The sequence below is a fragment of the Lontra canadensis genome, unplaced genomic scaffold, assembly GCF_010015895.1.
Source record: "Lontra canadensis isolate GAN:19392208 unplaced genomic scaffold, GSC_riverotter_1.0 scaffold139, whole genome shotgun sequence".
NCBI classification, from domain to species: Eukaryota; Metazoa; Chordata; class Mammalia; order Carnivora; family Mustelidae; genus Lontra; species Lontra canadensis.
In genome coordinates, this window is record NW_022631133.1 from 325,874 (window position 1) to 350,507 (window position 24,634).

The 24,634-nt window shown below is 45.2% G+C and overlaps 1 protein-coding gene across 4 annotated transcripts in view; it reads left to right on the forward strand.

The window, feature by feature from the left end:
• The first annotated feature begins 3,497 nt into the window (after nucleotides 1–3,497).
• TRMT9B (tRNA methyltransferase 9B (putative)) overlaps nucleotides 3,498–24,634 on the forward strand; it is a 59,588-nt gene continuing 38,451 nt past the window's right edge. For 2 of the 4 annotated variants that reach the window (XM_032843399.1, XM_032843402.1), the window contains exon 1: nucleotides 4,370–4,479. The gene's annotated coding sequence lies outside the window, so the exon portion shown is untranslated. Of the gene's footprint in view, nucleotides 3,818–4,099; nucleotides 4,200–4,369; nucleotides 4,480–24,634 lie in introns of those variants that run through there. The other 2 variants (XM_032843401.1, XM_032843400.1) reach the window with 2 other exon arrangements.

Sequence of the window (24,634 nt, forward strand, 5' to 3'; positions counted from 1 at the left end):
GAAGGTCTACAAGGAAATGCAGCCCCAGGTAGGGTAGGGTGAGTTCCTCAGCTGTCAACGCATTCCTTGCTGCTCCAATGTAACTCAGTCATGTGTTTGGCTCAGTTTAACTCTGTCTTTGCCTCTCTAGGGGCGGTAAACAGAGTGGTTAAGAACACAGGCTCTGGAGGCCACTGCCTGGGTTCAACTCCAGGCCTTGTGTCTAAGACACTCAGGAAAAGATCTCATCAGGCCTCATCCTCTTCATCAGGTGTCTATCTGGCAGCATGCTCCCAGCCATCGTCTCACAGGCCACAGGACAGACTAGACAAATCCTTTAAATGGACACGAGTCCTTTGTTGGGTTTGTCATGTGATGGTAAGTATGTTACCCATGTGTGAGGAGCCCTGTCACTGCCCTTCTCCAAAGGGCATAGGACAGATCCTGAGAGACCCTTGGTCTGCCATCTGCTCCTCAAGAGGCACAAGCCAGACCCTGAGTTAATTCATAAAGGAACTGAGCTGATTAAGCTATGTAATTAAGCCATGTAATTAAGCTATGTAATAATCACATATAATAACATAGCATAGTACATAATAACATATAACAGACAATATCATACATATTTATATATTCACATTACATTCACATTACATATTTTATGTATTTGCATTCATTATATATAATATAGTCACTTATATTTATTTTATATACAATACATGGAATGTAAAATGTGATATATAAATATATATAATAATGAAGGAATTTAACAAAGCAATATAAAATGAAGTTATGTATAAATTTAAAAAGAAACAGAATACTTGCTAAATGTTCCACAGTGGTCTAACTTCCGTTAAGACCATCACCAATACTCCTCATAATCAACTGCAAGAGAAGACCTATTGCTTCTAGATAGAATCTACTTATTAATAATACAGTCATTCCCCCTTCTCAACTGGGGCTACCTTCCAAGACCCCCAGTGGATGCCTGAAACCGGGGCTAGTACAGAACCCTATGTACACTATGGTTTTTCTTACATACACGTCTCTGGTAAAGTTTAATTTATGAGTCGGGCACAGTAAGAGACTGACAACAACTAATAAGAAAATGGAATAATTATAATGATATACTGTAATAGATGTTACGTGAAAGGCTGTCTGGCTCAAGATATTTGATTGGTCTTTACTCATCCTTCTTACGATGAGGTAAGATGAGAAAATGGCGGGGATCGGAGAGGAAGTCGAGAGAATGACCCCAGCGCCCGGAAGCAGCGTCAGGTGACCACTGATGTTCTGATGCATCAGGAGGAGGACATCTGCTTCTGGATGGCAGTTGATGGCCAGGTAACTGAGACCACGAGAGCTGAAAATGTGGATAAAGCGGGACTACTGGAATCTTGGGTATGGCATCACTGTCATACTGATATTTTTCCTTCAAAATTTTTTAATATAAAATTTCTATTTTAAGGGGCACCTGGGTGGCTCAGTGGGTTAAAGCCTCTGCCTTTGGCTCAGGTCATGATCCCAGGATCCTGGGATCGAGCCCCGAATCGGACTCTCTGCTCAGCAGGGAGCCGGCTTCCTCCTCTCTCTCTTTCTCCCTGCCTCTCTACCTACTTGTGATCTCTGTCTGTCAAATAAATATTTTTTTTAAATTTCTATTTTAACAAGCCAAATTAAGAAATGTCATAGAATTGGTTATGTCTACTGGAGAGTAAAAATTAATTAAAATTTTTTTCATGATAAATATCCAACATCACAAATAAAGAGACGATAATCCAATACCTGGGCCATCCTCTCCCTCCATGTTCCCACCTGCCATCGACAACAGCCAGTGTTTGACAGTCATATTTTTGTTTATCTTTTTGCTGAGAGATGAAAGTGAAATTCTCAGGTACAAAAAGAACACAAATACTATGTCCTAGCTTCAAGTTCCTAGCTATACTTCTCTAGTGTACAAATTTCCTTTAGAGCATACTTTCTTTCTATTTCCTCAGTCAGTACCCAAATGCTGTTGGTGGCCATGGAAATGCCTCTTATGATGGCCTAAAATAGAATAATCTTTTTATTTTTCTTCCTGCCTCCAAACAAGGAAATGGTAACTCAAGTCTACAGACCTCTAGGGATTCCACAGATCTGCTTTAGCCAGTGTCTGAAATTCCAGAAAATGTATGCAAATCTTTTTACATTTGCTCTTTATATAGGAGAGTTCCAAAGCTTCTCTCAGATTTTTATATGAACCTATTACCTACAAACTGTTAAGAACCTCTGCCTCTGCCACATCTCAAAAGCATAATAAACAGACTTTCTTACTTCCATTCCTTAGCTGATTCTCCATATCAAGATTCTGTACCTGTCACCACCTCTAGGATGCCTTCCCTGACTACATCATCTATAACCGATTTCCCTCATGCTTTCCTGAAGAATTTAAAACAGGCCACTTTTGTAGTTATCACAGTCTGTTGAGACCCCATTTGTCTGACAAATATTTATTGGGCATGTATTATGTGCAGGTCACTATACTAATTGAGGTATGCCTTGTTCTCTGCCACACTGTCAGAAGATGGCAAGGAACATTCCAGTATCCAGTATAGATCTTGCACCCAAGGACATATTGCATTTATAGCTCCATTGAATAGAAATAAAAATGAGCAGTGGCACTTTAGTGGGCTGACATCCAGCTCAAGAAAAACATGTAAAATCAGGCTCATGATTTTTTGTTTCCCCTTTTAAATGCAAAAGGCAGAGTTCCACAGAAAAAGGAAAAGTCAATTTATCCTGAGCATGGTGATAAAGATACCCAAGCAAAGGTTCCCTTCCCTACCCCAATACACTCTTGCACTACCAAATTATTTCAGAATCACAAACTATGTATGCTGATTTCCACCAGCCCTTGTAGTAGCATCTCAAATACACCAGTGTCCATGCGAGCCCTATAGTCAGGTCCGCACAAAAAAAAACACGCCTGGAAAACAGCTCAACATGAAGTTCCCTTCCTCCTGCTTGGAATCAGAAACACCAAATTCATACACGAAGGGCAAAAGAGTGATTACTAAATATGTTGATTTTTCAATTTTGGGAACGTGCATTTTTTTTTTTTTAAGTACTCAGGCCTCTCATGATTAGTGAGTTGTCTACAATAGGGGTTGACGATTATCACCCTAAGGACCTGGCAGAGAGTAGTTAAACCCTATTGTCACAGAAGCAAGGGGGTGTGCTTGGGGGTGGGGGAGGCGATGTGTCCGATTTCAGCACAAACTTCTAACCTAAATCCCTTCCCTCCTTCTGATAGATGCTATTTTGATGGGGACTAGTTTTGCAAAACTCTTAACAGATTAAGCACCCTGTTTCAATAAAAAGATCTGGAGACTCTAGCACCTTGGACTTAATGCCTTTGATTTTCCATTATCCCACAAACCCGATGGGCTCATCTCCACGGAAGTAGGTGGTTGCAAGAATCAAAGGAGAAAAGACGCGCTAAAGCGTCACGTCGTTGTCACCCCAGGTACTGCGTTGCGGTGCTCCCCGCCGGCCAGGTGCACTCGCTCGGCGGCGTCCTCTCCCCCGGAGGACGGGCCACGCCGGGAAAGACAGACGAGAAGAGCCTGGGAGGAAGGCAAGAAGGTCACCCCCATCCCCAGGCCGGGCGGGAGTCGCAGAGCCTCACTTCCCGGGCACGTTCGGGAGGGGCGTTCCCAGGGCACCGGGCAGGGAGGCGACACTCCCCGGGCTCCGCTCCGCGCCCGCCGCCCCTCCGAAGCCGTCCGCCTTCCCGGCCTGGAGGCGCCTCGGGCCTCGGTCCCCGGACCGCCGGAGCCCGAGCGCCGCCTCCGGAGAGGTGAGGGCGGGGCGGGGAGGCGGGGATGGCGATGGGGGCGGGGAACCGCGCGCCCGGGGCCGCGGGCTGTCAGGCCCCCGAGCCCCGGGAACGGCGTTTCCCGCGCACGGCGCGCGCGTAGGAGGGCGGCCGAAGCCTGGCGCCGGGCCGCGGCGGGAGGAGCGGGCGGAGGGGCCAGCCCCGATCTCTGCGCGCCGAGCCGCGGCCGGGAGGCCTCCGGGGCCCTCGCGGTAACTTCGGAAGCCCCGGCACGGCGGGCGCGCGCTCCCACGCGGGCACGCGCGTCCCGGCGCCCCGCTCCCCCGCGCGCGCTCCGTCTGTTTTTCCCGGTTGCTTTCGCTCTCACACTCTGAAATAGGTCAAGGGGTGGAATTTACACCAGGTACGGCCCCCGGCTCTGATGCAAAAGCGGCTCTCTCTCCCCGGCTCCGGGAGAGCCTTGCAACTAGTCGGTTCCCTAGAGCCTCCCGCCCCCATACCGTGCAGAGAGCGCCGGCGACCGTGGCGCGGACCATAGTCTGCAGCGGGGAGCCGCGGCGAGCCTCGCTCCCACCCCAGCTCTGCCGGCCCTGCGCCCGCCCTCCCCCAGCACACCCGGAGGAGGGGGCGCGACGGGTCGCTTCGCGCGCTCGGGTCCCCGCGCCCGGGGTCTGACCGCCTAGGTGAGTTCGTGCTCTTCCCCCGCCGTTCCGGTCGCCGAGAGTGACCTGTTTACCTTGAAAACTTAGACGTGACCAAAACGGGCGAGCCTGCCCTGCCGTAGGGGGTTGCGGGGTGTGCTTCAGATGCGAACACCGGGTAAATCAGAGATCAAGAGCTGCAGGGGACATGTTTAGTGCCTCAAAGGTGACAATGAATTCGTGTTTTCATGGAATACACGCGTCTCTCTCCCTTTAGAAGCTACCACTTGGAAACTGCTTTTTAACTAGCAGGAGGCGGTGAACTAAGATAACTTAAAACCAGAAAGTTTATCAGAATATGTTTTAGGTCATCTGAAAGAACTTGCGGAGATAGTCAAAGCCAACAACAAAAATACAGTTTTAGAAGGAATTTCAAAACGAGATGGTAGGATTTGCATAGTATTTGCCGTAGGTGTATCTCATGGTATTACCTGGGTTCTTCGTGGTGAATATCGTAAGCATACAAACGCTTTCTGTAGAAAGAGGGTAAGGCTGAAAACATCCACCTGCAACGCTTTACATCCTTTGGTATGCATGAATTTAAATGTGTATTGAACATTTCGTGTGGGCAGAGAGCTAGAAAATATATCGTGTTGAGGTTTAGGTTTTTAGCAATATAACAGGCAATGGTTGACCTTTAACTCCTTTCAGTGGTTACATGTAGAATCCGTCATGGGACTGAGTTGCGTCTGGAATCCTTGACGTGACTGGCTCAGGAATGGTTAATCTGGCCTGAAGTTTAGAGAAGGGAGGACTGTAGGTTTTTCTGTCCTTAATGCCTGACCGAAAATGCAGTGTAAAGGACTCCAGTGCTGGTGAAGGATTTTTAAAGGAGCTCAAAGGGGAAGATCATTTGAGAGGAATGAAGGTGACTCCCTGATGGCCACTGATGGCACATACCTTCTTCTAAAGGACAAGCTGGAAAACGTCTCCTCACTAAGGAAAGCACTCCAGAAGCTACTGCTTTCTTAATGCATTTGGTCAGACTTGAGAAGGGAGTTCTCTATAGGCTCTTCTTTTAGTTCAGAAGAAAGCCTGTCTCTAGAAATGTTCGATTGCTGTAATGACGTTCTCTGGAAATAATTTGTCCTTTTGCGTGTGTGTGTGTGTGTGTGTGTGTGTGTGTGTGTGTGTTAATATATCCAAATCTCCAAGGCAGTTCAAGTTTTTAATAAAATTTTACTTACCGGCAGGATATGAGATTGATAATACTATGCATGGTTAATTCTGTTTCCAAGTGGGAGAGGCAGACATGCTTTCCCAGTAAATTTTAGGTCTCTGTTTATGTGGGTTTTCTAAAGCCAAATCTTACCAGGGATTAAGAGGACTCTAAAGAAGGTATTAATGCTTATGGTATTTCCGGCAGGTGGATACGTGAATACTTCTAGGCTATGTCATTGTAAATAATTCTTAGGCACCTTTAGAGAACTAGTATCCAAAATTTGAAACACATTTTGATGAAGGCTCTATCACTGCTTCGAAGAAGGCACAAAGCACCAGACCCGCTTGGCAATATACAAGACCTTAATGCTGAGAAAAACGTGCAGCTAAGTCTTTGTGTTTACTGCATGGTGATGCTCTGATGTGTATTTTAAATAGGAATTGAGTCAAGCTGTCATTGTGATTTAGCTCTTGGTCTGATGCATTTTTGAGATGAGGCTGTCAGCACTGGTCTGGGCAATCTTACCTTTCTACTTACAGGTAAATGAGAAAGCGCTCTAAGACTGGCATGAAAGTATTAAGATGCTGGGGTTTTATTTAAGAACAGACCCTGGGCACCCGGGTGGCTCATTCGTTAAGCTGCCGACTCTTAGTTTCCATTCAGGTCATGATCTCAGGGTTATGAGATCGAGCTCCAGGAAGGACTCCACACTCAGCAGGGAGTGTGCTTGAAGATTCTCTTCCTCTGCCCCTCCCCTGACTCACAGTCTCTAGATCAATCAATCAATTAATCAGTCTTAAAAAGAAATAAGAACAGACTGAAGGAATTAAAATGGAGCCCAATTCTGGTATAGTTTGGGCCCTAGAAGGTCTGCAAGCAGAGTGGTGCTAAGTGGCCAACTGAAGGCCCTTCGCTGTTGTGAGTTTCTTCTCTTGATGCCGTAAGAGCACACATAGTAGCATCAAGCCCCTAGCTGAGAGGTATCCGAAAGGAGTTGACATCATTCACCTTGGGTACTTACTTTCCATCCAGGCAAACATCTAACCCCTCAAGAGAAGGAATTTAGAGTCCACACTGGATCACCTGGAGTGAATCCCATCTCCAAGCCATTTCCTCGTCTGTGAAATGGCCACCATGACACTTCCCCACGTGGCTGTGAGAAGCAAATGGAATGATTTGTAAGGAATGCCGAGCATGTAGTCAGCACACTGTGAGCCGTCCTACAAGGAGAAATTTGTTGAGTTCGATGTCATCTCCTGGGGGCTGCGGAGGGGTAGCTGTATAATTGCCAGGAGCACTGATTATTCAGGTCAATGGGTCATTCTCCTGGCCTGATACACTTTGTATGCTCTCCTAGTATACACTATAGTATAGGCTAGACTACCAGGATTAGTGTCCCTTGGGAGCTAGAAGCTCACCCTGTCCAACTTGCATATCCTCCACCTTAGGCCTTTGGCTTCTCTAGGGTTAAAGAAGTTACGGGTGGTGGTTTTTTGGAAATAATGATGAGATAGTAGGGGGAGGATGAGATGACCAAGTGAAATTGTAAAATAGAATTTAAACATGTTTGTGTTTATGCCATTAGTAGTTATGGCCCTCCTCAAATGATGATAATTCCAAGTTTCCCCAAGGGCAGTTATGCATTTTGGGGTATTGGACTTCGGGGACGGGGCAGCAATAACATTCCGTCAGCTTTTCAGTTGTTCAGCATTGCCTGGGGACGTAAGGCACCACACTTAGCCTTCAGAAAGCAAGAGCGAGAAACACAGCCCTAACCGCCCATGGGACACAGGTGTGCTGCGAATACATAGGTAAACCTGTAATTACACTTGTGCTCAGTGCAAGGCAGGAAAAATGTCAAGGGCAGAAACAGGGAATTTGACCTAGTATGGGAGGGATGTCAGGAATGCTTGCTTCCGGCAGTGATGTTGGGGTTGTGAAGGGAGATCCTTTCTTGGGGGAAGGAAGAGACTTTAATGTGTAAGGAAGAGCCCCAGCAGAGACCCCCCATGATAGGTACACTGTAGGGGGACTCTGCACACTCAGGTACTATAGGGGGACTCTGTGCACTCAGGTACTATTAGGGGGGACTCTGCATGCTCAGGTACTATAGGGGTGGGCCGAGGAGAGCACAGGGATCTTTGAAGAAGGGGCAATGTTGTCAGTGAAGCTGGAACATAGACCTCTGCTGTTGAGACTCATTTTCTTTTCTATCAAGGATTATAGCCTCAATAGAACTCATAATTGTTCTGTGTAAACATCTTACCTTAGGCTTTGAGACTACTCTATTGAATTATAAAAATATTTACAATCATTTTCTTAAGCAGATCAGAACCTAAACCTAATTGACTAGTTTGTCAGCTCTTTGCATTACTAAGTGTCTGACTTTAAAACCATTGGGATTAATTTCCTTTTTCAAAATCTAATAGATTTGTGTTTAATATATGAGCTTTACATATTTCCAGCTATCCTATATACGTAGATACAAATTGATTTGTCCTGTATTTGTATACAGGAGAGCTGGACGTAAACAAAACACATATATTGATCCAGAGTAAATCTATAGATCTATCTGAGAGCTCTCAGGACTGATTTGCTTGCATTTCTCCGTGGAAAGGCCTCCTGAGTCTGGATGGGGGAAGCCTGAGCCCAGCTCTGAGAAGCTGTGATGCAGGCTGCGGGCAGTGGTGGGGAGCAGCGTGTCTCCTTGGTGGATTGCTTTCCAGCACCATCCAGGCAAACCGAGTAAAGAATCTGGCGTCTGAGTCTCTCCACCATATGCCTGGTTTTATTCGCTCTTATTCCCTGTTCCCTGTTTTTTCCTTCTCCTTTCCCTTCTTTGCCATTTTTTCCTTTATGTTTTTTTTTTTTTTTCTCTCTCTCTCTCTTTACAGTCCCCCATAATGATTTCTCAGCCTTTATAATTATGCTCTGGCTTTAACCTCAGGCCCTACAATGTTGGCCGCATTTGGGTAGTTCTGAATCATACAGCCCTTGACCTTCCTGTTCTTCATGGGTAACCGTAGGTCTCAGACGGACACAACCTTTTCCTTCTTGCAGTTCTCCTCAGGTGGCAGATGTGCTGCCTTGTGCACTGAATGCCCTCATCTCTCCCTTCTTCCCTGGATCAGGGAGGCTGCGGATAATGGAAACTATCTGAGTTACTGGAAGCAGAACAGGGTTTCATATGGGAATTAGGCGCTCACAAGAAGGTTGGAAGAAAAGGTTGCCAGTGAAAGGGGAGAAGAGGATCCAGGCTGGGCTCTTAGGGTGACACCCAGACAACACAGCTGAACTGGGTGCCCCCGGGGCTGGGGGCAGGGGATCTGCTGCCATCACTGCTGCCTTGTGGAGGCTGAGAATCAGGGCCACCTCTGGAGCTGCTGACCTTAAAGAACACAATGATCAGAGAAGCTGCTACAAAGTGCCACTCCACCCAGGAAGCAGGGAACTGAACACAGCCACCAACAACAAAACAAACTAGCAGACATATCTTTTTTATATACTCTCTCCCTCCCTTCTCACCCAGCTTATCTCCCCTGCAGAACCTGATCTGTGCCCGGAACCCTAACTGCAAGGAACTCTGGGAAATGTAGTTTCTACCTTCCCAGCCTCCCAGATCAAGGAACGCATCTTTGAAGGAGACAGGAAAGAATGCGGAATGACACCCCATCACATCTTACATATATCTAAAACATATTTCATCAGAGCCTTAGCTAGCATATTTCATTCAAGGCAGGTGGATGATATATTGTAAGAATCCAAAAAGGATCTAGTTGCTAACCAATTTCCATTTCAAACAGATGGATATTATAGTCATTACAGTCGAAATTGCTGGAAAAAGCATCAAGCAAATAGATAACTAAAAATTAGCAAGCTCCTGCCTCTGCATGTGGTTCTGTTTGAATGTGAAATAATTTTCCTTTGTTTGGGTGTAGTAATCAAAGCCAAATACAAGGAGAATTGATTACTAAAAAAGTTCTCCCCACCAAAGTCCCAGATAGTCTACGTTTAATAAATGGCAACATAGAGGAAGAACACAATGTCTGATAAGAGAAATAGGTCCCGACAGCTGACTCTTTCATTAGATGAATTATCTATGTATCTCTGTTTCTACCGAAATCTTTCTTTAACCTATAAGTTGAATGGTGCTTTTTTCCTTTCTTTCTTTCTTTTTTTTTTTTAAGGATAACAAAGATAGAAATGATCTATTCATTGGAGATTAAAATAAGAGTATTGACTCTAATCACTTATTTCATACGCTGGTGCATGTCAGGTTCTGTTCTTGCATTAAAGTAAATATGGCTGACTCTCCATAGTTAAGTAATAAATTATCATTTATCGGCAGTCAGAAATTCCATTTGCGCATTTAGGAATGAATCTTGATTATTGAATGAAGTCATTTTGTATTTGCCTCTGATATTGAGAGCTCGAAAACGAGAGCAGAGTAGCCGAAACCAATGGAGTAACCTGGTGAATTTGTCAGTCTATGACATGTATCTATTTTTAATTGATTTTTATGTCTCAAAAGGCAACACTCCATTCAGAAATCTTCTCTGGTAGATGATGAAAGCATTTAAATGCAGATTTACAAATGGTGCCTGGGGTAAACCACCTTATAATATGAAAGTGTTCTTCCAAATACAATGGTCACTCCCAGAGTTTAGCCACTACTCTCCAAGCCACGAAAACTAAACATAGTGCTTTTGCTCTGTAAATGCAGCTTCAAGACAAATCCACTGTCTTCTATCCTGACCCCCCTCCTAAGCCCCACTTACCATGTGTTCTCAGGGGGGAACTGTTTGAATCTAATATTACACTATTACTTGATTAATTGTAAAGGAAAGTAAGTAGTATTAATCTATATTACAGTAACACATTAGGATCTCTGATTCCCCCTCCCCACAGTTTTTCTCTTTCATTCGTATTTGAGTAAACAGTCAAGAGAAAAACCCGGATTTCCCTCCCACTGGGTTATGGGGGGATGGGTTCTCATCTTCAGCTGTATGGAGCTTAGTTGCAATTTACGTTGTAGGTCACACCTCCTTTTATGGATTGAAAATCAAAGTCTTTTGATTTTCCAAGTGTATTATAAAGTCAGAGAACATCCAAATCTGAACTCACTCTCTGGTTAGATCATTGATGGACTAAATTGAAATGGGAGGTGGGTAGAGAAAGCATGGTTTTGGGGTTTTTTAAAGCAAAATTTGAGGACCATCAAGCAAGACTAGTATTTGAACATCATTAAATGATTGTTTAGTCACTGACTCAAGATGTGGATGTTAAGAATCTCTTTTGTACCAGGATTGGTGCTGGGTTCTAAAGATAGATGGCTCTGCCTTTGAGAGACTGATACTCAGAGAGAGACAGTTATAAAGGGTTATATTAGGTAAACTGGTACTCTTATTGTGAGTATGGAGATTAGTGGTTTTCTCAAAGAAAAAGTGGGACATTTTCTCATGGTAAAGTGAAAGACAGAGTTAATTGAAACCTAGACATATTTCTGATTTCAAAGAATATTTACTGATATTTTTGACAACAGCAAGACAATAAAAAGGCAGCCAAGAGAGGGAAAAAAATGTCAACTGTCTCAGATGGGGTCTTTTATCTCCTCCTTTTAACCTACAGAAACTGAAGTGAGCTTGTCACAAGTTAGAGGGTTTTAGTGTTTAAAGAAATAATGAGTTTATAAGAAAAGAGGACTGCTTTTGGTTCTTTAGTCAACATTCAGAAAGTAGTCTTTTATCTTTAAAAAATTTAATTTTTTAATTAATTAAAAAATTAATTTAATTAAAAAATTTAAAAAATGTTAAGGTTAGTAGTATGGAAAGGGGGACCTCAATCCTATTGGGGACTTCCATCCTATGACTATAAGAAATTGAATTCAATTCCAAAAATGGGCCTGGAAGTAGATTTTCCTCCCAGAGCCTCTTATGACAGCTCAGCCTGGCCACTCTCTTGATTTCAGCTTTGTCACATCCTGAGAAAACTCAGCCATGTTGTTCCAAACTCTGGACCTACAGAACTGTGAGCTAATAAATGGGTGTCATTTTAAGTTTAAAAAGAAAAAGATCAGAACCAGTAACATTCTATAGGACATTGAATTTATAATTAGAGTACTTGAGAAAATGCAGGCACATTCTGAATATTAAGACATCTGCAAATGAAAAGGTCAATGCAATGATTTATGCAATTATGAAACAGATCTAGGGTGACCAGATGACATGTTGTTCAATCTGGGACACTTTTAAGAGTGAAAGGAGTACTATTAATGATTGCCCTGGGAAAAGAAGCAGAAATAGGGACCGAGGCCAGCAAACCAGGATTTATGGTCACCCAAGATTAAGATGCTGGTTGTATAACATTATTGCATTAACTGCAATATTGATTTCTTAAAAATTGTGGTAAGTATATACATAACATAAAAGATTTAAACCATTTGAAGTGTACAATTCAGTAGCATTAAGTATATGCATACTGTTGTACAGCTACCATCATTCATCTCCAGAATTTTTATCATCTTGCCTTGCTGAAACTGTACCTATTAAACAGAAAGTCCCTGTTCACCTCTCCCCTTCGCTCCTGGCAACCACCATCCTACTTCCTGTCTCTGAATTTGCCTACTCTAGGTACGTTACATTTGTGGAGTAATAAACATTCTGTCCTTTTGTGACTGGCTTATTTCACTTAGCATAATGTTCTCAGGTTTTATCCATGCTGTAACTTATATCAGAGTTTCCATTCTTTTTAATGATGAAAACTCTTCTACTGTATGTATTTCCACATTTTGGTTATCTATTCATTCACAGATGGGCACTGAGTTGCTTCCACCTTTGGCTCCTGTGAATAATACTGTTATGAACATGGGTGTGCAAATATCTCTGTGAGCCCTTTCTTGCTATTGTTTTGGGCATATACCCACCATATTAGTTTTTAAGTGGAGAAATTAAAAATGGAGGGAAAAAGAGCATTCTTTTTTTTTTTTTTTTTTTTTTTTTTTAAAGAGCATTCTTTACAGGATCTTTCTGGTTGTACTTCTTCAGTACGGTACTCTATCAGACCAGAGTCCAGCAATGCCTCTATAGACGTCATCAGAAAAATCCATTGTTACAGATGACCTGCTGAAAAATACACCCAGGGGTTCAAATTCCATCAGCACACAAGAAAGGAAGCTAGTATTTCTGTCTCTGCTACCATGATGCATTGATCTCGGATGTTTCTAAGTGAAAAGGGCTGGCATTTAGAACGCCAGAATCTGAGTCAAGTGAATGGACTTCAGCAGCATAAGGAACCAGAAAATGAACAGCATGAGACTGAACAACAGGAGGCTCCATGTGACCTAGAACATCTTTGTAACGCAGGGGACCATGAACTTCCTGGAAACAGGCCACAGAACCAACTGCCATCTGTTGATTTATAAGCCGAGATGAAAGGAGACAGGCTACAGGGGAATGTGGACCTTCCAGATACTGAGAAAAATGTTCTCTTGGCGGTAGAAGTAGATATGAGAACGTCAATGTCAAGAACATTGGTCCATCTGATCTCAACTTAGATAATCCCTTCATGGAAATGGGAGCATCAAAATATAACTCTTCATCTCAAATTTTAAGCATTTTCATTTCCACCAGGGATTTATAGACCTGGAAAGTAATGTCGACAAGTCTGGAACAAAAAAAGAATTACCACATGCCTCTCTAAGTCTCTTTGGCAGATGTCAGCCTTCTCTGCAGTCAATAAAGAAACTAATTCATCTGTAACTGCAGCCTTGAGGGAACTTGATAAACCTTTGGTCGTCGGTAAGAGCCAAGCTTCAGAAAATACATCTGCAGAGGTTAAACTGCCAATCAGAAATGGTAGCCGAGAGCCCAACAGGTATTAAGGAGCTTTGAGTAAAATGGACCCAAAGTAAACATCTTACAGCTTTCCAGAATGAACAGTGCCTGCCCACAAGTCTGTTCTCACCAGATCACGCCTGTATCAGTGGGGGCTGAAATGCTACCAGGCAAGTCCACATGAAAACCTGCACACAAATGTTTATGATCTGAATACCCCCAAATTGCAAATAACCAACATGTCCTTCAGTCGATGAATAGACAATCTGTGGTATAGTCATGCAATAGAATGATACTCAACGATGAAAATACCTATTACGCCATGAAAAGACTTGAAGGAACCTTAAATAAATATTGCTCAGAAAAAAGAAACCATTCTGAAAAGGCTAAATGCGGTATAATTCTGAATATAGGACATTCTGGAAAGAGTAGTATATGAATCAGGATCGAGATAGTAAAGAGGCCAGTGATTGCCAGGGATTTTTAGGGGGAGATAGAAGATCAATAATGGAGGATAGGGGACTTTCAGGTCAGTGAGACTATTCTGGACGATACTGTCATTATGGACACGAGACATCTTGTATTTGGCAAAACCCAGAACAGTACAATGCGAAGAGTGAACCCTAATATAACTATTGGCATTTGTTAAAAATCATCTATCAATATCGGTTCATCAGTTTTAACCAATGTTCCACAGCAATGCAAAATGTTAGTTAAAAACTGCATAAAACGTGTCTCAAAAAATGAAGACACACTTCACTTGGTGTTAGTGCAGAAGATGTAGCAAATGTTACCCGCGGGGATCCGGGTGGTGGCATGTCGAGGGCAGGGTAAACTTGGCTTCGAGTCAATGAAGGGAACAAATGAGAGCAGTTCTGTCATCGATTCCCAGCTGAAACATCTACTGGCTACACTGTACCAGACTGTTCACCCAAACTCTTACCAGCTGGCCTCTGAGCAAACTGCTTCCCTCCCATATCAGTTAAAGACTTGGGTCTGGGCCTCCGGAATCCACTGACACATCTGAAACCAGAGAAGACGGGAGTCCTGAAGAGACCCAGCCATTCCCCAGGTCCTGCCCACAGACTGCCATCAATTCCCCCCCCCCCAACCCCCGGATGCTGGGACCCCACTGAGATTCTCTGTGCTGGCTCTCTGTGGGAAGCTCTTGAGCCCTTGCGGCAAGTGAACGGAAATGCAGACCCAGCTTTTCCTGTTTTTCTAGCAAGGAATGGGGTCATTCCTACAGAGCTCTGGCAGAGTGGGCTAGCCCATACACCTTGAAAAAGCTATATAGATACACACGCACACCCAGATGTGTCCATATATGTAGAAACCTGCACGCAGCATATCGAGCTGGGTATTTTTAGGTTTTTGTGATTTATTTTTCTCCAAAGTAATTTGTGATCTTTTGTCTGATAATCTGCCCTACTTGTGAAAATTTGAGCCTTTTGAAATATATGAGCAGTATGTGCATCCAGAAGCTTTTAATTCTCATGGAGATGATATATTCTGGCATAAAAGTGATGGTTTTGTGTGTAGCATACCACCTTACAATGATCGTGAATCTTCGAAAAGTGGAAACTACTAGAAATCACACCGCATGTGCAGCTGAAAGCAGATGAGCGGAACACTGGCTCTCTGTGCTGTGGGCAGGGAGTGCCCTGTTGACTCAACTGTCAGCTTGTAAACTTTAAACCACACAGTTCGGTGTTTTGAAGGAGTCCCGGTGCTCGGGGGGTTAGGATTCATGCAGGGGAAACAGGACATCAGAGAATAATTGGTCAGTAAAACAGTGAAGGAAAAACAATGCTCTTTTGACACAAAAATGTTTATTGTAGGTAAACAGAAATCACTAAAGCATTTTTACAGGTTATTGGATCATCTGTGCAACAGCTGCTTCAGTCAAAGCCGGGACCGAGTCACTCCCATTTTCCTGGATCTGTTTAAACTAGACCATAGTGGGTTTGCTGGGTCTCTGGATTGATAGGATCAGTACATGCGGATTCCTGTCCATAGTCCTTAAGAAGGTTATACGGTTTCCTTTTCTTTACCAGTTGGCTCTCAGGTGTTTATAGGTGACACCAATGGCGTTAGTTTGCACCTACTCTGACACAGAACTTAAACCTCTTTCCGCGCACACAGCTACTGGCCCCACCTCAGCACAATGCTGTTCCCTCTGGCCCTCAGGCCCCGTGCCCACCTCCTCTCTGCCTTGCTCAGCATCCGGGGTCCTTCACTTGACATTAGCCGGGTGAGGCTTCCTGCTTGCGGGATGACCAATGGCTTCAGAAAGAGTACACTGTGGTCCCTGTCAGTCCCCAAAGTGCCAGTAGAATGACCAGCCTGTGCAGTTTCACCACAGTTTTCTTCAAAACCGTGGTGTTGCTATAAAACCCAGTGTTGGAAGCCTGCAGCAGGAAACCGGAGGGTCTATGGGGGTGGAGGGGTGTCCTAGAGCAGAGGGGCTGCAGGGGGCTGAGAGAGGGATGAAGGACAAGGAAGTAGGCAAGGCTTGCGGACGCCTCTTAGAAAGGAGGAAAAGCGGGGTATCTAAAGATTGTGGGCAGGTGGGGGGCTGAGAATGGTTGTCCTGGTGTGTGGTTTTCTGTTCCTGTATCAGGAGAGAGGAGGTCATTGGGGGAGAGGCTGCAGGTGGAGAGAAAGGATTGGCCAGGGGCCAGGAAAGATGAGATCAACAGAGAGATGCCAGCCTTTGAGAGGCATCTTGACAGTCCGGGGAGGAGAAGGGATGTGAGAGACCGGGGGTGGCAAGGAGGGAAACTGAAGGAATTTGCATTTTCTTAGAGAAGGAGGAGCCAGAGTTAGCCGGATAAGGCACTGTTTTGTCAACATCTCAGGCTTTCTGGGGAAATTGAATTAGGATCCCAATGCAAACGATACAACCTTAAGCTCTGGTTTTATATCTCTTTGCCCATTTTTTGGCTCTCGTTTTCTCACACATGAGCTCTGCAGCATCTCATTCTCTAAAGGTTGAGGAGGCCTTAAAAGAGGGATCGGCTGACTGAAGCAGACAATTGGCCTTTCTGAGGAAAAAGCTGCGTTAAAAAACTTAAGTCGTTATTGTCATCTTCCTGATTTGTGTTCTTGAAAAACTCTTTTTCTAAAATACCGTATTTCAACTTTGCTTTTTTAACATTTCTTGTTTTAATGACACAGAAACTGGGGCACGGCTTACAGTTGAGGGCGTCTTATCCACTTTCTTGGCACAATAAATATGCGTGTTACAAAATAGATGGTGTCTTAGGATGGGCGACCCGGACAGAAGAGCACAGACTGGGTGCCTTAAACAGTGGATATTTATTTTCTCACAGTTCTGGAGGCCGGAAGTCCCAGAGTAAGGTGCCAGCCAATCTGGTTTCTGGGAAGAGCCGTCTTCCTGGCTTGCAGATGGCCAACAGATGGCTACCTTCTTGCTGGGTCCTCTCATGACCTTTCCTTTGTGTGCACATGGACAGAGAGCCACCCACGCCCGACCCCTGGTGTCCTTGCTTGCATTCGTTCTTAAAGTAGGCTCCACAGCCAGCGTGGGCCTTGAACTCACAACCCCAAGGTTAAAAGATGCATGCTCTACTGAGCACACCAGGTACCCTTCTGGGGGTCTTGTCTTCCAAGAACATTCTAAGGACCCCACCGTTATGACTTCATTTGACCTTAGTTACCTCCTCATAAGCCCCCGCTGCAAAGACAGCTGCATTGCAAGTTAGAGCTTCAACATGAATTTTGGGGGAGACACAAGCTGTCAGGCCATGAAGACAGCAGCCTACACTCCATTAAGGAGTGGATGGCCGTCACCAAGAAATACCTCCCTCAGCTTCAGGTTAAATCTTTGGTCTTATTTATTCTTAGTTTTTAACTTGGAATCAGACCTCTTATATTTATTTTTTTAAGGAGATTATGATACAACCCAGTGAAGGTTCAAGAATGGTATTTATCATTGGAAATTTGCAATAATAGGCTGTGCGTCCTTATAGGCTTATCTCTGAAGAGACAAACACAGTTATAAAACGGGGTCTGGAAACAAAAAAAAATTAAACTTTCTGAAACAGTCTGATTTATTCTGGGCACAGACTTAATAACTCCTGCTGCTAGAAGAAGTACAATTTACTGCCACAGCAAAGCTTAAAATGTCAAACATATTCTTACAAAATACAATGCAAGCTGCCTGCAAATTAGACCATCCTCTTAGCTGGCGTATTTCCTACGTCTCCGCAGCTTTCATAATTGTGGCACTTACTGAGAATGGAAGGCCTCTGTGCGTGAGGCAAACATTCTAACTCCAGTAGTGTGTCAGTTGCCATCGGTATTGAGCAGGTAAGGGTTGCTACACAGACCCTGGAGGGAACTAAGAGATCCAAGCTATTAGGAGCTCCGGATAAAGGAGACAGAACTAGCACGGAAGCGAACACAGCAAGGAGATGGTGTCAGAGAGCTCGGGTTACAAAGCAGAGGCTGCCAATCAGAAGGCCAGGAGCCAGGGACTTGGCAGGAGGTCACAGCAGCTGCGGCCTTTTCCAGCATCCAGCTCCGACTCAGAGCCCACGAGGGATGAGAGTGGTCAGCACAGATGTCACCAAATTGGTCTATCCAAAGCTGACCCTTCTGATGACTCAGAAGTCTTTTCTTCCCGTTTTAGGTAGGATTTAGAGGTTTAGTTGCCTGATTTCTGTTAGGCCAAAAAAAAGAGTGAGAAGTGCCGACAGCCAGGGAGGACGGAAACGGTGAAGAAGTACTCCAAACTGTGCCACTCGGTGTAGGGGCAGACACTCCATTCAGCCCCGGAGAGCATCACTCTTACACTCTGTCAGACTTAGCGCTCACGTTGCCAATTTAAAAATAGGCCATTTAGGGGCGCCTGGGTGGCTCGGTGGTTTAGCCTCTGCCTTCGGCTCAGGTCATGATCCCAGGGTCCTGGGATCGAACCCCGCATCGGCTCTCTGCTCAGCAGGAAGCCTGCTTCCTCCTCTCTCTGCCTGCCTCTCTGCCTACTTGTGATCACTGTCCATCAAATAAATAAATTTTTTTTAAATCATTAAAAAAATAGGCCATTTATAGGGGCGCCTGGGTGGCTCAGTGGGTTAAGGCCTCTGCCTTCGGCTCAGGTCGTGATCCCAGGGTCCTGGGATCGAGCCCCGCATTGGGCTTTCTGCTCAGCGGGGAACCTGCTTCCCCCTCTCTCTCTCTCTGCCTGCCTCTCTGCCTACTTGTGATCTCTGTCTGTCAAATAAATAAATAAATAAAATCTTAAAAAAAAATAGGCCATTTATAGGCTATTCAGGAAGACCTCAAAAGCATGTATATTATGTTAGATTTCCATAAAAGTCATTAAAATAAATATAATACTTTGATCAACCTCAGCTATTTGTAATGTTAAATTAGGTGATCTAGGTTTTCATTTAAATTGACCTGATTTGGAGTTCAGCACGTATTTATTGGACACAGGCCTTCCCAGACTCCTACAGGAGAGGGACGGCACATGTTAATTCCATCCGGCACCATCCCAGAGGAGGAGCAAGATGGTGCAGAAGCTCAGAGTGACCCTGCCATCAGGGGAGTCAGCCCCTCCAAGATGAGCCAAGCCTGTTTGTTCAGAAGCTGGGCACAGTGAGGAGGTCCACGGTGGAGGGCTAAAAGCTCCATTTCCCTAGATCACAGGAGCGGGAAATAGAGGTCACAATATGTTCCTTACCGTGTTTTCATTTTACAGTGTTCCTTTTGATTTTATGTCATGAGAATATAAAGGCATTTTAGGATCGCCTAACATTCCTTATCAGCACAGACACCCAATGGTCGATACTCCAGAGGTATGGGAGGTACAAGTCATAAAATTCTAGGTAGCATGAAAATAACCTTTTTTACAGTGCCTGAAAAATTGGATTGAGAAGCAGGAATGTTCTGTGGGTTCTATGTTCGAACACTGGTTCATTCTAGGGTTCTGGGTAAATCATTTCCTGTATTTATTTTCTCTCTGAAATGATCGTCTAAAGATACATGCGGTGCCCTGAAGTCTTTATCAGCTACATACTAGCATGTCGGGCAAAAGCATGTGCAAAAAACCACCCAAAGTCTCAGGAAAAAGGGTAATCCGTAATGGGATGAGGCAGTGGCAGAGCTAGGTCTTGACCTCAGGACCTTGGGTCTTCAAGGTCACATTCTCGACTCCTGCTCTCCCCTACCGCTTGCACAGACTGAAGCTCTTCAGATCACAGTGAGGTCATGGGGACGAGGATAATGATGGCTTGCTGACCCCAGGGGTTTTTCTTGTGGTAGAACTGACATTAAAATGACTTTCTCCTCCTGGCATTTGACCCATGTAAATTATTTTAAACTTTTCTTTACTAATGCACGACACCTAAGCTTATTCCTTTCTAACACGAGCTGTCCTTAAACATCGGTAATTTCCAGGGAAGGCAAAGCCGCCTGAGTTTTCAATTTTTCTTGTTAATTAAGTATGGAAACTGTCACTCTCCTAGGAGAATTACCATCACCAATCCACTTAGAATGCTAGCAGAGTATTAAATATGTTTTCAGAATATCATCTTAACTCCGAATGGTGTGAGTTTTGAATTTGTTTGAAGCATTGTGACACGTCATTGTTCAGGTAGAAGGATCTTGTAATACAGCTTTCAAAAAAGAGTGATAAAGACGAATTTCTATTTTAAATGAGATGTTCCTCAAATCACAAAAGACATACACTCACTAAACAACTATAAAGGTCTGCAGAGCTGTGTGACTGTCTTGGGACACTGCCTGTTTGATGAAGGTGAGGTTGGGAAGGGGACTGAAATGGGCAGACGTTCCTGATTTCTCTTCCTTTAATCTGGAGAGCCACCGGCTTGCTCTATGGAATTTTCTTTTCATAAACGGACATTAATTCATTATCAATTTCTGATTCGTGTGTCCTGGAGAGCTACTATAGTTTCTAATTAACTATCAAAATCTCTTCATGTCCTCTGGTCCGAGGTCTGAATTTTTATGGAATGCCACCAGGCTGCGAGGAATCTTAGACAGTGACATCTCGAGGTGTGAACTGGGCTGCATGTTGATGTTTAGCTGCGCCTTCCGAGGAGGACCAGTCCTCAGGATGGTGAGGACGGCCAGCCCACAGGGGACACCGGGCTCACAGGGGACAGCGGAAGTGCACTTTCTGATTTAACAATGCCTGTTAGTTGGGGTGCGTGGGTGGCTCAGTGGGTTAAGCCTCTGCCTTTGGCTCAGGTCATGATCTCGGCGTCCTGGGATCGAGCCCCGCATTGGGCTCTCTGCTCAGCGGGTGTCTGCTTCCTCCTCTCTCTGCCTGCCTCTCTGCCTACTTGTGATCTTTCTCTCTCTCTGTGTCAAATTAAAAAAAAAAAAAAAAATGCCTGTTAGTTACTAGAAGAGCGGAAGCATGACAGACATGCACCAAGCCCTTTATTCCCTGTGCTGGCCTCACCTGACCAGTGTCCCTGAGAGTCAGCAGGGATGTGTGCTCCTACTTATGGAAAACCAAAGTCCCTCCCCTTGGGATTATAGCTGGATTTCCATCCGGGCTCTCTGTCTATACAGAGAGAATTATTTGAGATCCTAGGCTCCTTTACTGATACCAAGAATCTCTTCCCTTTAATTTTGTCCTGGTGATATTTCCAGTAACTACTTAGTTTTCTTCCAGGTAAGAAAATTGTATAAAAACATCAAAAAACGAACTTAATTGTTAACTTTTGGGGACATCTGTTATTAGTAAGGAGACAGGTTAGTTCTTTCACTGTCCTTGAACTTTGGGCTCTGAGATCTATTTTTTATGTGACCCTGTTTGTAATCTGTCCTCACTTTTTACTTCGAAAGTAGCATTTGACTGGGTTTTTTTATTGTACCGTATTCTTACTCACACACAACAGTCAAGAGAACATGTCGATGGCAGTGGCAGTACTTAGCACTGTCCCATGGTCCCAAAAAGCCCTCGAGGCTCTGTCTTGGCTGCAGGGCTCCTTCCCCATGAACATGAGCTCCAGTGTTCGCCTCCCGCCTGGTGCCTTCTGCAACCTTTACCTGTCATTGAAATCCAAGAGTTGGCTGCCCTGACCTAGTCTTCTTTGAGCTTTGTAACGTATTCCAGTGTATTAGACATTGAACGCAGCTGTCAATGGTAATGCTAGTCCACAGATTCGGTTCTTAAAAGTAGCGAGCAAAGTTGAGAAAATATCTGCCGCAGAAAATGATGACCTCATCTGGAACATGAACTAGGACCCGGCACCGGAGCTGCTTCTGAGATGGCCCTGCTGCCCGTCACCGCGCCCTCCTCCTGGCTCCCACCGTGCGGGGTAATGTGTGTGGGGACTGACAGGAGGGGAAGTTCAAGTTTCACAGGCTGTCGGCGCTTGACGGTCATGTTGCAATTTGGGGATGTTAAGGCCCATTTCTATGTGACAGTCAGAATCGTAAGAGGACAGGCACTCTGTATGTAGGAGGAAGTACCGCAGACCTGCAGAAGCTAAACGACTTGCCCGAGGGCGCGCACTGGGGGCAGAGCTGGGCCTGGGCCTTCTCCCCGAGACTCTTCATCACAGCGAAGTGCTGAGTTCTGCTCCTGAAGTTCTGTTTGTGAGGATGCATGCATTCAGGCTTCAGCTTTCAGGCTGCATGTTTTAGCAACTGAGTGAACGGGGAGGACAGACACCCTCCCGGGAGGCTTCTCGGGGCTCAGTGCCGCCTCCACCTTGCTTCCCCCCAGATGTGTGGCGCGGCTCACATGTCACGTGATTCTGGGACAGCAGCCGGGTGCCCCGCCATCACCGTCTACCTGGAGCTGGGCTCAGATCCCACAGATTAAGGCTGCAGTCCCACAAGGCCGCCCCCTGCCCCCACCGCCGACCCCAGTTACAGGTCCAGCTCGTGTCCTGTGCGCCTCAGGTGTCCCCACCGCCACCCCTTCTGGGCTTTGGCTCATTTGCTAGAGTGGCTCACAGAACTCAGGGAGACACTTTACCTACCAGATTCCCGGTTTGTTTTTTTAAAAGATGTAACTTAGGAACAGCCAGATGGTTGAGCTGCCCGCAAGGCCCGGACCTCACTAAGGCCCCAAGCTTCTGTCCCCTTAGAATGTGAGGTGCACCACCCTCCTGGCACGAGTGCGTTCTTGTCCAGCACAGGGCAGCTCTCTAAACCTTGTCCTTCGGGTTTTTATGGAGGCATGACTGATTCAATCATTGGCCACTGATGTTTGAACTTAACCCCCATTTCCTCTCACTTCCTTGGAGGTCTGGGGGATGGGCCTACAAGTCCGGCCCCTCTGCTCCCCTGGCAACCAGCCCATCCTTACGGGTTTTCCAAAGGTCACCTCATTAACATAATGAACTCAGGTGTGGGGGAAAGAGGCTTGTTCTTTGTTAATAACAAAGGATACCCATTTCACCTTTATGCTCTGGAGCTACATCAGGAATAGCTAGGAACAAAACCCTAAATATTATAACAAAAGATGTCCCTAGGGCTCTTTAAAGTTCAAGGGTTTTAGGAGCTATGTGCCAGGAGCAGTGGTCAAAGACCAAACATTTGTTTCTTATTCTAAATCACGTATCCTACTGAATGACTGTCTCATGGATAATATGCCCAGCCACACAAGAAAAAAATTGGGAGAGACCCCCACTTACTAAATAACTAAACAAAGACAATGGGGAGGAAAAGGGGCAGGAAAAGGATATTGTTAAGATTTTCAGAGAGTTTTGTAGAGATCCACTACTTATTTTCCTCCAAATATTGGCATGTGGTTATGATGTTTGCATATTAGAAGCCTATTTTCATGACCAAAATTATTTTGTGTTTTATGTTTGCATGAAATATGTCCCATTCATTTATCCAGTGAAGATGACTGAGCATCTGTTGTATGCCCAGTGGTGCTCAAAGTGCTGTGTATACATCAGGGAACCCCAAACACCTGATTCCATGGTGTTCACAAACTAGTTGGGGGACGCGGTAGTAAACAACTCCAGCAGGATGAAGACATGGAATTTTCTTGCTTTCCCTTTTTGCATACGAGTGCAGAAAGACAGCAGTGTCATCTTCCGTCCCCTCCCCCAGTCCCTGGCAGCCACCATTCTGCTGTCTGTCTCTATGGACTCAACTACTCTGGGGACCTCAGATAAGTGGGTCATCGATTTGTCCTTCGCTGTCTGGCTGTATCACATAGCCTGTCTTCAAGGTTCATCTGTGTTGTAACATGTGTCCAAATTTCCTTCCTTTTTAAGGCCTAATACTATGAAATCTGGTTTTGTGAGCCTCAGGCCAACCCATGTTGAAGAACTGGGACACGGTTGAGGATATATTTAGAGAGAATTTTTCGGCGTACTGTGGGTGCCCCTTTCCGTGTTCTCCCTCCTCCTCTCTCTCCTTCTCCCTCTCTCACACACACAGACATACCCACACACACGGCATCTTGGGAGAACAGATGGAGATGTTTCTCCCATCCTCGAGGCAAGTGGCAGGACTTCAGGGGAACCACACAGAAATCTTGGTCTGTGACCCTGAGGGCGCAGGAGTCTGGGGTCAAGCACACGCTCGAGAAATGGAGAGGTTGGTCAAAGCAGCAGAGCAGGAGGTATTGTTTGGGAAGTACCAGCCCTCTCACTGAGGAGGGATGAAGGGTATTTTCCTGGGGCCAGAGGTGGGCCACACAAGATAAATGGCATTGGCCTAGCTGCTGCACACAGTCTGGTGCAGGCGGCTGACAAGATGGCGGGTGAAAATGCGGGAGGCCTAGAGCAGGAGACCAGCTGCTGAGAACCATCATAAGCTGCCAGGGCAAGAGTGGGCTCCTGTCAGGAAACGACAGGTCAGAGGTCTGCAGTGATGAGGGTCTACAGGAACCCATGCAAGTGGTCCGTGCAGGCCACCAAATGCTGCGTGAAATAGAGAAGCAGCCTTCGGTTCCCTGCATGCCCAGAGATCATGGACATCAGCTCTTGCCAGTTTCTGTCAAAAAGGGACTTTCCTGGCTCCCTCACATCGCCTTGCCAGTCGCCCCTCCGAGCACTCTAGCACTGGAAGTTTTGAAGCAAGCTGGGCCAGAAAGTAGGTCCAAAAGAACTATCACTGCTCTCCACCTTTCCTGCCACGGATTTCACTACGACAGCGGGCCCAAGCTGGGAAA